The sequence below is a fragment of the Chlorocebus sabaeus genome, chromosome 2 (assembly GCF_047675955.1).
Source record: "Chlorocebus sabaeus isolate Y175 chromosome 2, mChlSab1.0.hap1, whole genome shotgun sequence".
In the NCBI taxonomy this organism is placed as follows: domain Eukaryota; kingdom Metazoa; phylum Chordata; class Mammalia; order Primates; family Cercopithecidae; genus Chlorocebus; species Chlorocebus sabaeus.
Window position 1 is genome coordinate 9,973,392 of NC_132905.1, and position 10,557 is coordinate 9,983,948.

The following is a 10,557-nucleotide window of genomic DNA, read 5'->3' on the forward strand; positions in this document are numbered from 1 at the left end:
AGGCCTGATGCTGTTCCCAAAGTGCTGGATTAAGTGAAAAAGCAGAGGAGAGTCCCAGAAAGGCTAACATTTGTTCTTCTGGCTGAAAGAAAGATAAAGTGGATCTTCAGTGGGAGGGAGTAGCCCCAGAAATGTTAAATAAATGGCTAAACATAAAAAGCTATGCTTCCTGTAATTCCTGTAATTTTCTTAAAAGAACTAAAGCAAAATTCACAGCATTGTAAGCTTGGATCTATAATGTAAATAGAAGTAAAGGATATAATAATAAGAACACAAAAAAATGGGATGCGTAGCTAAAATTGTATTGTTGAAGGCCATGACATCTTTTGACTCTAAATGGACTTGGGTACATGGTACATTCTGAATGCAAATTACTTGCCCTAGAGAAACAAAAATAAACAATTAAGAGTTGTAGCAAAGAAGCCAATCAAAGAAATAAAACGGAATGCTTAAAGATTTGATTAACCCTCTCGAAAAAGGCAAGAATAGAGCAATATTCTAACAGCAGTAGTACCAACAACAACAGAAGGAATAAATGGAAAACAATCCAGTTGGTATTTGTAGAACACTCCACTCAACAACTGCAAAATACATTTTCATTTTCAGTGCTCAATGGCATATTCACCCTGATAAACTAAGTACTACATTGACAAAACAAGTCTCAGTATCTTTTAAAAGATTGAAATCTTCAAGAGTATGTTCTCTAGTTATACTGGAATTAAATTGGAAATCAATAACAATACAAGATAAGATATCCATAACAGTGTCCAAATATTGGGAGCTTAAGAGCAAAACAGAATGAATAAGTAAAATGAGTATCATAGCAAAAATCTATGAAACAGTAAACAAATAATGGAGAAATTTCATAAAGTTGCATCTTTGAAAAGATGAGTATAATACATAAACCCAAGGTAAGACTAATAAACACACACACACACAAACAATATCAGGAATAAGAGAGCAGATACAATTACAGCTTTAACAGACATTAAAAAGATAATAAAGACATATGATAAAGAATTATATGTCAATGATTCAATGTCTTAGAAAAAAATGGACAGATTTCCCGAAAAATCACAACATAAAAACTGACTCAATAAATAGAACTCCGCACCTAGTAGAATGGCTAAAATTTAGAAGATCACATGGAGGGTTGGGGAGGATGTGGAAGGATCAGAACTTTCCCATGCTGCTGGTAGGAATGTGAAAAGGTACAATCACATTGGGAAACAGTTCAACAGTTTCTTAAACAGCTAAACACCCAACCACAAGAGGATCCAGCTATTCTACTCGTAGGTGTTTACCCAAGAGTGGCACAACAAGAATAGGGGTTACAGAGTCAGATGAAGCCAGTTATAGAAAATAGTTATTCTTTTTCATGTTCAAGTCATGGGCATGCATTTTAAGCCCTACAAGTTATGAATATTCTTTGGGGAAAGGCAGGGACACAGGCAGTCTCAATGTGAACAAGGGTGATGGCTTAGGAGTCAGGGACCCCCAGGGGTTCAAACCACAACTGAGTGCTGTGTGATTTGGTGTCCTCCTGAGTTTCACGATCTCGGTTGCATCTTTCTTAGAAGTTTGGTGGGAGATTTAGGCGAGACGAGATGTGACTGGCATGTGGACTCTCAATCTATGTTAACTAGTCATTTCATTTTTCAGTACCTCAGAGTGGTTGGACACTTTGCTAATGACTCAGGCAGGCCACGTGTATTGAACACGCGTTCATCTCCAACAGAGATACCTAAAGGGAAAGACAAAGTAACAGATAGCTTGTGGTTGATTTGTGAGGGAAGCATATGTAATAAACACAAATAATACCAGATTGAAGCACGTGACATCAGATGGGCCATATATTATCAATTGAATAATAATAAGAGCTAATTTAAGTAAGAGCCTACCCTCTGCCAAGCACTTGCTAAGTGATTGGCTTATATTATCCTACTTAATCCTTACAATAACGCTACGAGATAAATATTGCTTCCCCCAATTTAAAAAAAAAAATCTTCAGAGAGATTCACACAGCTGACAAGTGAAAAAATAAAGGTGGCAACCTAATCTGGAGCCCACATGTGTAGCCACCACATTATGCCTCAAAACCAACAACTAAATATATTTTTGAAAAGCATACTAGATGGAACATCTATGTAAAATGAATAGAAATAAAGAAATAAAATACTGTTGATGTCAGGACTGGGAACTCTAGCTAGGTCCATGCATAATTGTGCTTCATTAAGTTGCTTGAGGCCAGAAAGATTATACCCTTTCCTAGTCCTGGATGATTTTTCTTATCATTAAAAATAAATAAAATCCAAATAGCAATATATAGTTTAGAATGACTGTATCAGTCAGTGTTCTTCAAACTGCAAGAGGAGAAACCCAGATCAAAGTGGAATAAGCAACATGAGGAATTTGCTGGCTCATGTACAGGAAATCCAGAGATGGATGAATGGCCCCGAACAATGGCATGAGGATCTGACATTGCCTTTTCTTCCCTGTCCTCCAGCTCATCTCTCAGTTGTGCTTTCCTTTGTGCTGGCTTTGTCATGAGGCCAGCCTTCTCTACTTGGTGGCCCCAGCAAATCATGGGCCTCAAGTAACCTTCCCAGGGGAGTCTTCTGTTTCATAGTTGCTCCAGCAAAAGTCTCCGCATTCACTCTGATCTGACTAACCTGGAACATGAGCTCATCCCAGATGGATGCACTCAACTTTAGCCAAGAGGAAGGAATGTGTGCATTGGTCCTAAATCATGGGCTTTGCCTTGTAGGGTGAGATTAGCCTATGTGAACCACACAGCAATCAGAAGACAAGATGTTGGTTGCTGGGCAGGTAAAACCCAAGGAAGTTCATCACACAGACTCCAGCTCTGTTTCATTTTAAACACATGATTTGAGAGCAAGTAGATTTCTCAGGGACCAGAATAGAGGCTAGCTATGTGCTTTTAACCTTACAGGTGCTCAAGGGTGTCTGTGCTGTGTTTGGCTGATCAAATGGCCTTCAAATAACTTCTAAATGTAATCTGCAGTGTTTAAGAAACTGACCAACATTTACATTCTTCTTATGCTTAGCCCATAGAACCTTGCTGCACCTGTGAACTGGTGGAAATGAAGAAAGTAATCCTAACGACGCTATTCAGTTTAATTCTTAAGAGCTTCATGTCTGTGTAAAGACTCTTAACTTTCACGCCTGTGCCACTAAACAAAATGATCTTGAAAAAATAAAACACATCTGCAATACAAAAGCGTGACAAACACGAGCCATTTAATAATCAGGTTTAGAGGCGACAGTAAGGAATGCGACCTCCTTATCCGTAGAATAAATATTAAATATATTTGTGTGTCTGATCATCATCCTTTGTGTTATTCTCTTTGTGGGTCTCTTTACACCTTGAGTTCAAGGAACTGAGAGAGGCCCCCTGCCTCTTTTCCTCCAGGCCATAGTGAAGCTGACCATTTCCTGCAACTTAAGTCTGAGCTCAAATGTGAGTTTTATGCCTATCTGAAATTATACTATTTCTTTGTTTACATGTGTGTGATCTATCTTCCCCAGTAGAATCTGAGCTCCAAAAAGCCAGCGGCCTGGTCTGCCTTGCTCATTACTGTATCCCTAGTGCTAGGAATGGTGCCTGGCACATAGTAGATACTCAATAACCATCTCTGGACTGATTCCACTTCCAAAGAATTCTACTCTAATTGGGTAGAATCTAAAACAAATCAATAAATCACTGGAAATTTACATTATATTATTTTCAATGGAAAGTCCTATTATTCTAAAGGATCTGTGAATATGCATATAAACAGATAAGATCCCAAATTATTCCATGCAAGCTGCAATAGGCCTGAACTCTGAGAAACTTCCTCCTCAATGCTGTAAACAGCACCGTTTCATATGGCACAAAAATCGGAAGGAGGTTACATGGCTGTTCTCGGTTGGTGAAAAATCAAGTAATAAAATCTGGATTGTGAGGGGTGTTTGGCAATTGCTACTGCACAAAGACTGCGTAAGTACTCTGCTAACTAATTTTTTTTTTCCCCAAACATAAAAGGACCCTCCAGACTTTCTTGGCTTGGAATTGTTTTGTTTGACACTTTATGTTCCTAAACAAAACACCGGATATCCCTATTCACACCTGGAGTTTACTCATCTAACCACGGAGGTACTTTCCACCAGGTGCCGTCAGGTGCCAGTTTCCTATCAAGGTGTATGCTTGTTGGTTCGTATTAAAGCTCTGGCAAAAAAGGCGTTCTAAGCTCAATCATGCTGCAGAAGAGTGCTGTCCAAGTCAACAGCAATAAGATGCTATGTGGAGGCAGGATTTTGACATATAGGAGCAGAGCAAACTATACTTTCGGTCCAAAATAATCAACAATAATAATCCTGTCACGGAATTTCCCCAGTTTTCACTCTGATGGTATTAGTCAAGCCATATCATGCAAGAAAGGATAAAATAGGTATCTATGTGATGATGTAATCTTAAAACTGAATTATGAAACACGTATGGCACCATTGGAACATTTAACAAAAACAATGGAGTTTTCATTAGCTGGCTTCATTCAACTCTAAATCAGTAGTTATACTACATCTGTATCTTCCCAAACATTTTATACATGTTAATTCATTTAATAAATTCTCTGTTTTCCTGTGGAGATAACCCGTTAAAGAGTGCACATCTGTCTCACACAGATCTCTATTTCACTAGATATTTTGAAAACAGGAAAAAACAGAAGAAAATATTTCTTTGTGTATAAGGTTTACAGTTAGACACATCTTTTTACCAGGAGCTGAGTTTCATAGAAAGATAGACACAATTGAACAAGTACAGTTATAACAAGTAGGGCACTTAATCGCTGTTATGTTTGCAATAGTATTATTTGACAAACATTTATTGAGTACCTAAACTGATCTGGGCATAGCTATAGTGCTAGGAATACAGCAGAGGATAAGACAGACTTCCTGTCCTCAGGAAGCTGGCATCTTGAAGCAGGCTAGACTTTAAGTTACAGGGCAGTAACTATATAATATTATTATAACTATAATATTATAACAATATGTAAGAGGCACTGTTATGATTTCTATTTGATAGATGAGGACAAGGAAATTTAACCTGGTAACAATGGTAACATGTAACGGGGTAGATTCAACACAGGTCTGGTTTAAACTCTGTAAGAAAGTGAGGTTTTGTCATTATAAAATGGAAAATAACAAGTCTTACCTTACAGCATTATTGTGTGGGTGGAGACAGGAAAATGTCTGCCACACACATAGTAGCTCCTTAATAAGTTATAATTTGTAGCAATGGTGAAATGATTCATAAACTTGAGTGTGCATACTGTATTTCTCATCTCCTTTGCAATAAAGCAGCTCTTTTAATGATAAATCTGTTGAACATTTCCCCCCACGTAGCTGCATTTTAAAGCATTTAAGATCCATTTTTCCATACCTGTAATATAACTTTAATTTACCAACATGACTGAATTCTACTCAGAAATTACCAAGTGAGCACAGAGGCCAAACAGATTTTAGTGAAGACAATGGTTGTGTTTTGCCCTAATATTTTAGGTCTTTATCTTGACCTTCCTGAGACACAGGTATAGTAACCCCCAATTTTACCATTAAGGAAACTAGACTCAGAGAAGTTAAATAACTTGCCCAAGATCACACAGCTAATGAGTGGTGGAGCCACGATTTCAGCCCAAGCTTTTGAGACTGAAACTATTGTTTTTGTCATATCGAACCATTTTCTACATGACCCACACATAAAGCCCTCCAGGATTCCCAACAATTTCCTCAGAAAACAAAGAATACATTGATACTAACTTTTCTCCTTTTCACTTGGGAATGAGGAAATAATCAATAATCAATTTCCCATTATTTGCTTATTGAGTGCTGGCCGACATAAACTGCACTGTGTCATCTGCTTTAGGAGAAACAAAACAAAGATCACAAAAAAAAAGGCCTATAATTTCAAGAAGGTGTGTCTAGTTGGGCAAAGAACTCCAAGACACATGTAATAAAGATTATGACCTTAATTATTTGAGAGCCCAGTTCCTGTAGTTCTGAATGACATTAATAGTGAGCATGTGTGCTAGGGACTTTGAGTGCTTTGTCATCCTCAGAAAAAAACCCTCTGGAGTGGGAACTACTATGATCACCATTTTTTTTCTTTTTTTTGAGATGGGGTCTCACTGTGTCGCCCAGACTATAGTGCAGTGGCGCGATCTCGGCTCACTGCAACCTCTGCCTCCCAGGTTCAAGTGCTTCTCCTGCTTCAGCCTACCAAGCTGAATAACAGTTACCCGCCACCATGCCCAGCTAATTTTTGTATTTTTAGTAGAGACAGGGTTTCACCATGTTGGTCAGGTTGGTCTCGAACTCTGACCTCAGGTGATCCGCCTGCCTTAGCCTCCCAAAGTGCTGGGATTACAGGTGTGAGCCACTGCACCCGTCCTGATCACCACTTTTGAGAAGAGGAAACTAAGGCTGAGAGAGAGACAAGTAAATTGTCCCTGGTTTTTCCGGCTGCTCAGTGGCTGAGCTGGGTTTTGAATTCAGCAGCATTTCATTGCTAATCTTCATTTGGCTTTATTCAAGCATACAGTTTCTTGAGTCAGAGACATCTAAATTGCCTCCCTCCTGTGGATTTTGAAAAAACCAAGGCATGTAATACAGTTATGCTACAAAGTCATATTTGCTGGACACTTTACTGTGCTAGGAATTTTATTTGCAGTATTCTCACAGCAACCCCATGAAACTGGCTATTGTTACTACTCCTGTTTCTGTGAGGCTTAAACTTTGTCATGAGGCTGGTTCCAACACTGTCTATTCAACAAATGTGGCAAGTAAGTCCTCCAGGTTTCCACAATCAGAAAGCGGATCTAGTACTCACATCCCAGTTTAGGCAAAGTTTTTTCTGTTTGTATTTTTGAGATGAAGTCTTGCTCTGTCACCCAGGATGGAGTACAGTGGCACGATCTCAGCTCACTGCAACCTTCGCCTCCCAGGTTCAAGCAATTCTCCTGCCTCAGCCTCCCATGTCGCTGGGATTATAGGCATCTGCCACAACGTCTGGCTAATTTTTGTGTTTTTTAGTGGAGACAGGGTTTCACCATGTTGGCCAGCCTAGTCTTGAACTCCTGACCTCAAGTGATCCGCCTGCCTCATCCTTCCAAAGTGCTGGAGTTACAGGTGTGAGCCATCATGCCAGGCCTAAGCAGTTTTAAGCACAAAACTATATTACTATTGCATATACTTGAAAGTGTTTTTTTTTTTTTTTCCAGTACAAAGAAACCAGCCCTTGAACTCCTCCAGGCTCCTCCACCCCACCCTCATTATACATGTGGACACAGATGTCTGAACACACACACACATGTTGTCATGGGTGGTCCTTTGGTATGAGGGCTGAAGTATAATTATCTATTCCAGGACTTGGTAAGATTTCCCAGAACAAAACAGAGGGCCTGAGCCTGTCTCAGTAATGATGGCAGGCATTTATGAGGCATTTCAAGATCCCTCATTAGTAATTCCTGACAAGATCCCTGTCCGGATGACTCATAGAGGCTAAGTAGTGAGTGAAGGATGCAGACAAATGAGAAATAGTGAATTCCTGGAAGCGGGATCAGAAATAGTCATTTTGAATTTAACCACACTTCTTAAGGACAGGTATGGATTGGGGTCGATGAAGTTTCAAAGAACTAGTCTTGTCTTCCTCTGCAATCCAGTCTAAAAATTACTGGGGATTTTCTCCACTGAACATGAGAAACCAATATCCCTGAAATAGGAATTTTCTTTTTGGCCATTAGGTCATTAATGATTGCCCATACATTTAAACATCTGTTTAGAGTATGTAAAACAATATAGCTTGAAACTCTTAGAAAAATCTAGCAAATCTGAAATTATTTCCTCTTCTCCTTGTGCATACCTGCCAAAAGAGAACGAAAAGAAAGAATAATTGAGAAAATTACTCAGTAGTTGAAATAACAATATTCGCTGCGTTCAAGCACCTCACCAGAATCAAGGTACTCAGTGGTGAATAACATAGACCTTCTGTTTAGAGCTACTTTTTTTTTTTCTTTTTTTGACAGAGTCTCACTGTGTTGCCTAGGCTGGAGTGCAGTGGCACGATCTCGACTCACTGTAACCTCCGCCTCCCGGGTTCAAGCGATTCTCCTGCCTCAGCCTTCTGAGTAGCTGGGATTATAGGCATGCACAATTACACCTGGCTAATTTTTGTATTTTTGGTAGAGATGGGCTTTCACCATGCTGGCCAGGCTGGTCTCGAACTCCTGACCTCAGGTGATCCGCTTGCCTTGGCCTCCCAAAGCCCTGGGATTACAGGCATGAGCCACCACACTTGGCCAGAGCTATTATTTTTCACCACCATCAGTACATAAAACGTTTGCCTCACACTGCCCCACACGTACTGATATGGTAGGCATTCTGATCCCACCCACTTTCCTCTTGGTGATAATTCTCATTTAAGAAATACTTCCAATATTCTGAGACACTCTGGTTTAAGAAAAAGTGACATAACACAGCATGATGTATATGGGTGTATTATTTAGGGCCCAGCCTAGAATCAGAAAATATTGGGTCTGAATCCCACCTGAGCCAATAGTAAGGTCTGTGACATTGGGCAAATTATTTAGCTCTGTAAGAGTCAAGGGTTTTTTTGTCTGCTTGTCTTTGATTATTTTTTGTTTTTTATTTTATTTCATGTTATTGACATTGGGCTGAGATGAGAACTAAATGGAAAAATTGATGTAAAATGGCTAGCTCAGTGCCTGACTTATCATAAGCCCTAGAAAGCTTTCATGAGAATATTATATAACACATGGAATCTATATACTATATGCAATCTATACCATATTACATGTATTTAGTGTATATTGCATATAACATAATCTATAGTGTATGCTGTATCATATATACCATATAATGTATATGTAAATATGTATAAGATTCATAAAGTTTATATCAATAGCTATTATTTTTATTAACATAAACAGTCATTAACCCCTCCAGACAAATCAGAAATCATGGTGTTCAAGCTCAAGTTGGACTGCAAAAGATTTTTTGTTTTGTTTTGTTTTGTTTTGTTTTTTGAGACGGAGTCTCGCTCTGGCTCCCAGGCTGGAGTGCAGTGGTGCGATCCCAGCTCACTGCAAGCTCCGCCTACCGGGTTCACGCCATTCTCCAGCCTCAGCCTCCCAAGTAGCTGGGACCACAGGCGCCTGCCACCACGCCCGGCTAATTTTTTGTATTTTTACAAAAATTTAACATGGGGTTTCGCCGTGTTAGCCAGGATGGTCTCGATCTCCTGACCTCGTGATCCGCCCGCCTTGGCCTCCCAAAGTGCTGGGATTACAGGTGTGAGCCAAGGCGCCCATCCGCAAAAGATTTTTAAGAAACAAACTAGAGGCTTACAAAAGAATTTATCAGGGAAGGATTGCCAACACTGGGGGCAAAAATGACCGAGACACGTGACTGAAAAGCAGGGCGAGGAAAGAGAATGTCCCTCCGCTCCTCCCTGACTAGTGGTAGTTTTGTACTGGATCAGGTTGAAAGGATTCCAGCCACTTTAAAACAATCAACAAAAGTCTCCAGCTTCTCTTCCTGAATTAGCAAAGCGAGTTCTACTCTTGCTGGCCGCGATGACTCTAGAAATTGTGTATGTTTGTCACTGGAGCTGCCTAGGACGCACCTTGGGGGAGGGGGGCAGTATTGGGGACGGTGGTTTCGAGCTCTGTGTGCCCCTCCTTTGCACAAGGTAGTCGGTGTACAAGAACAGAGACGGGCGGTGGACATACGGGAGGTGGCCCAGCCTGAATTCAAGCAACACTGGTGCAAGCCAAGCTCTCAAGCTTCATTTCCTAACTTCCTAAAGAAGTAACAACAGCAACTAATTTTTATTGACTGTTGACTATGGACAAGGCTTCGTTGTTGCCGCTTTACGTGCATTAATTCATTTAACCTGCAAAACAACCAAACATGAAGCGGCAGGAAGGAAATTCTACAAACTCCCTTCTTGCTCAAGTTAAGAAAGTCTCTTCTTTTGGTGCATTTCAGTAAGACTCAAATCCTCCCCACCCTGGGAGGAGCAGAAAGCCAAACTTCCTCCAAAAAAAAGAAGAAGAAAAAAACACACACACTTCAGTCGAGGCTGGGGGGATCTAGCTCCCCGGGAGGCGCGCGGGCTCCCCGGGCCACTGGCAGACGCCAGCAGCTTTTCTGGGCCCGCACTCGGGGACCTCACCCGCCCGGCATCGCGATTGTGCAAGCGCAGGGCGGCAACCACGGCCGCCGCTCCCGGCTCCTGCCAGTCAGGGGAGGGCAGGGAGGCGCGTTCGGCGCACACCCGGTGAACTCCGGGCTTCGCGTGCCTTCCCGGGGGTTATCTCCGGGGTGGAGTCTGCCGCCCCCACCCCACCTCCCGCGCCTGGCGAACAGAGCCCCGGTCACCTGAGGCCCGGACGCCCTCGCTCACCTCGCTGACTCCATCCTCCTTCCACCCCCATCCTCTGGGTCCTGCGTCCCTCGGAGCCTGGCCAGCCGGGGGCC

General features: G+C 41.3%; 1 long non-coding RNA gene across 1 annotated transcript; it reads right to left on the bottom strand.

Moving 5' to 3' along the window:
- Positions 1-218: 218 nt before the first annotated feature.
- Positions 219-10,557, bottom strand: LOC140708839 (uncharacterized). The gene is made up of 2 exons (XR_012089072.1): positions 10,484-10,557; positions 219-1,744 (listed from the first exon to the last, which is right to left on the bottom strand). It is a non-coding gene; the product is annotated as an uncharacterized lncRNA (long non-coding RNA).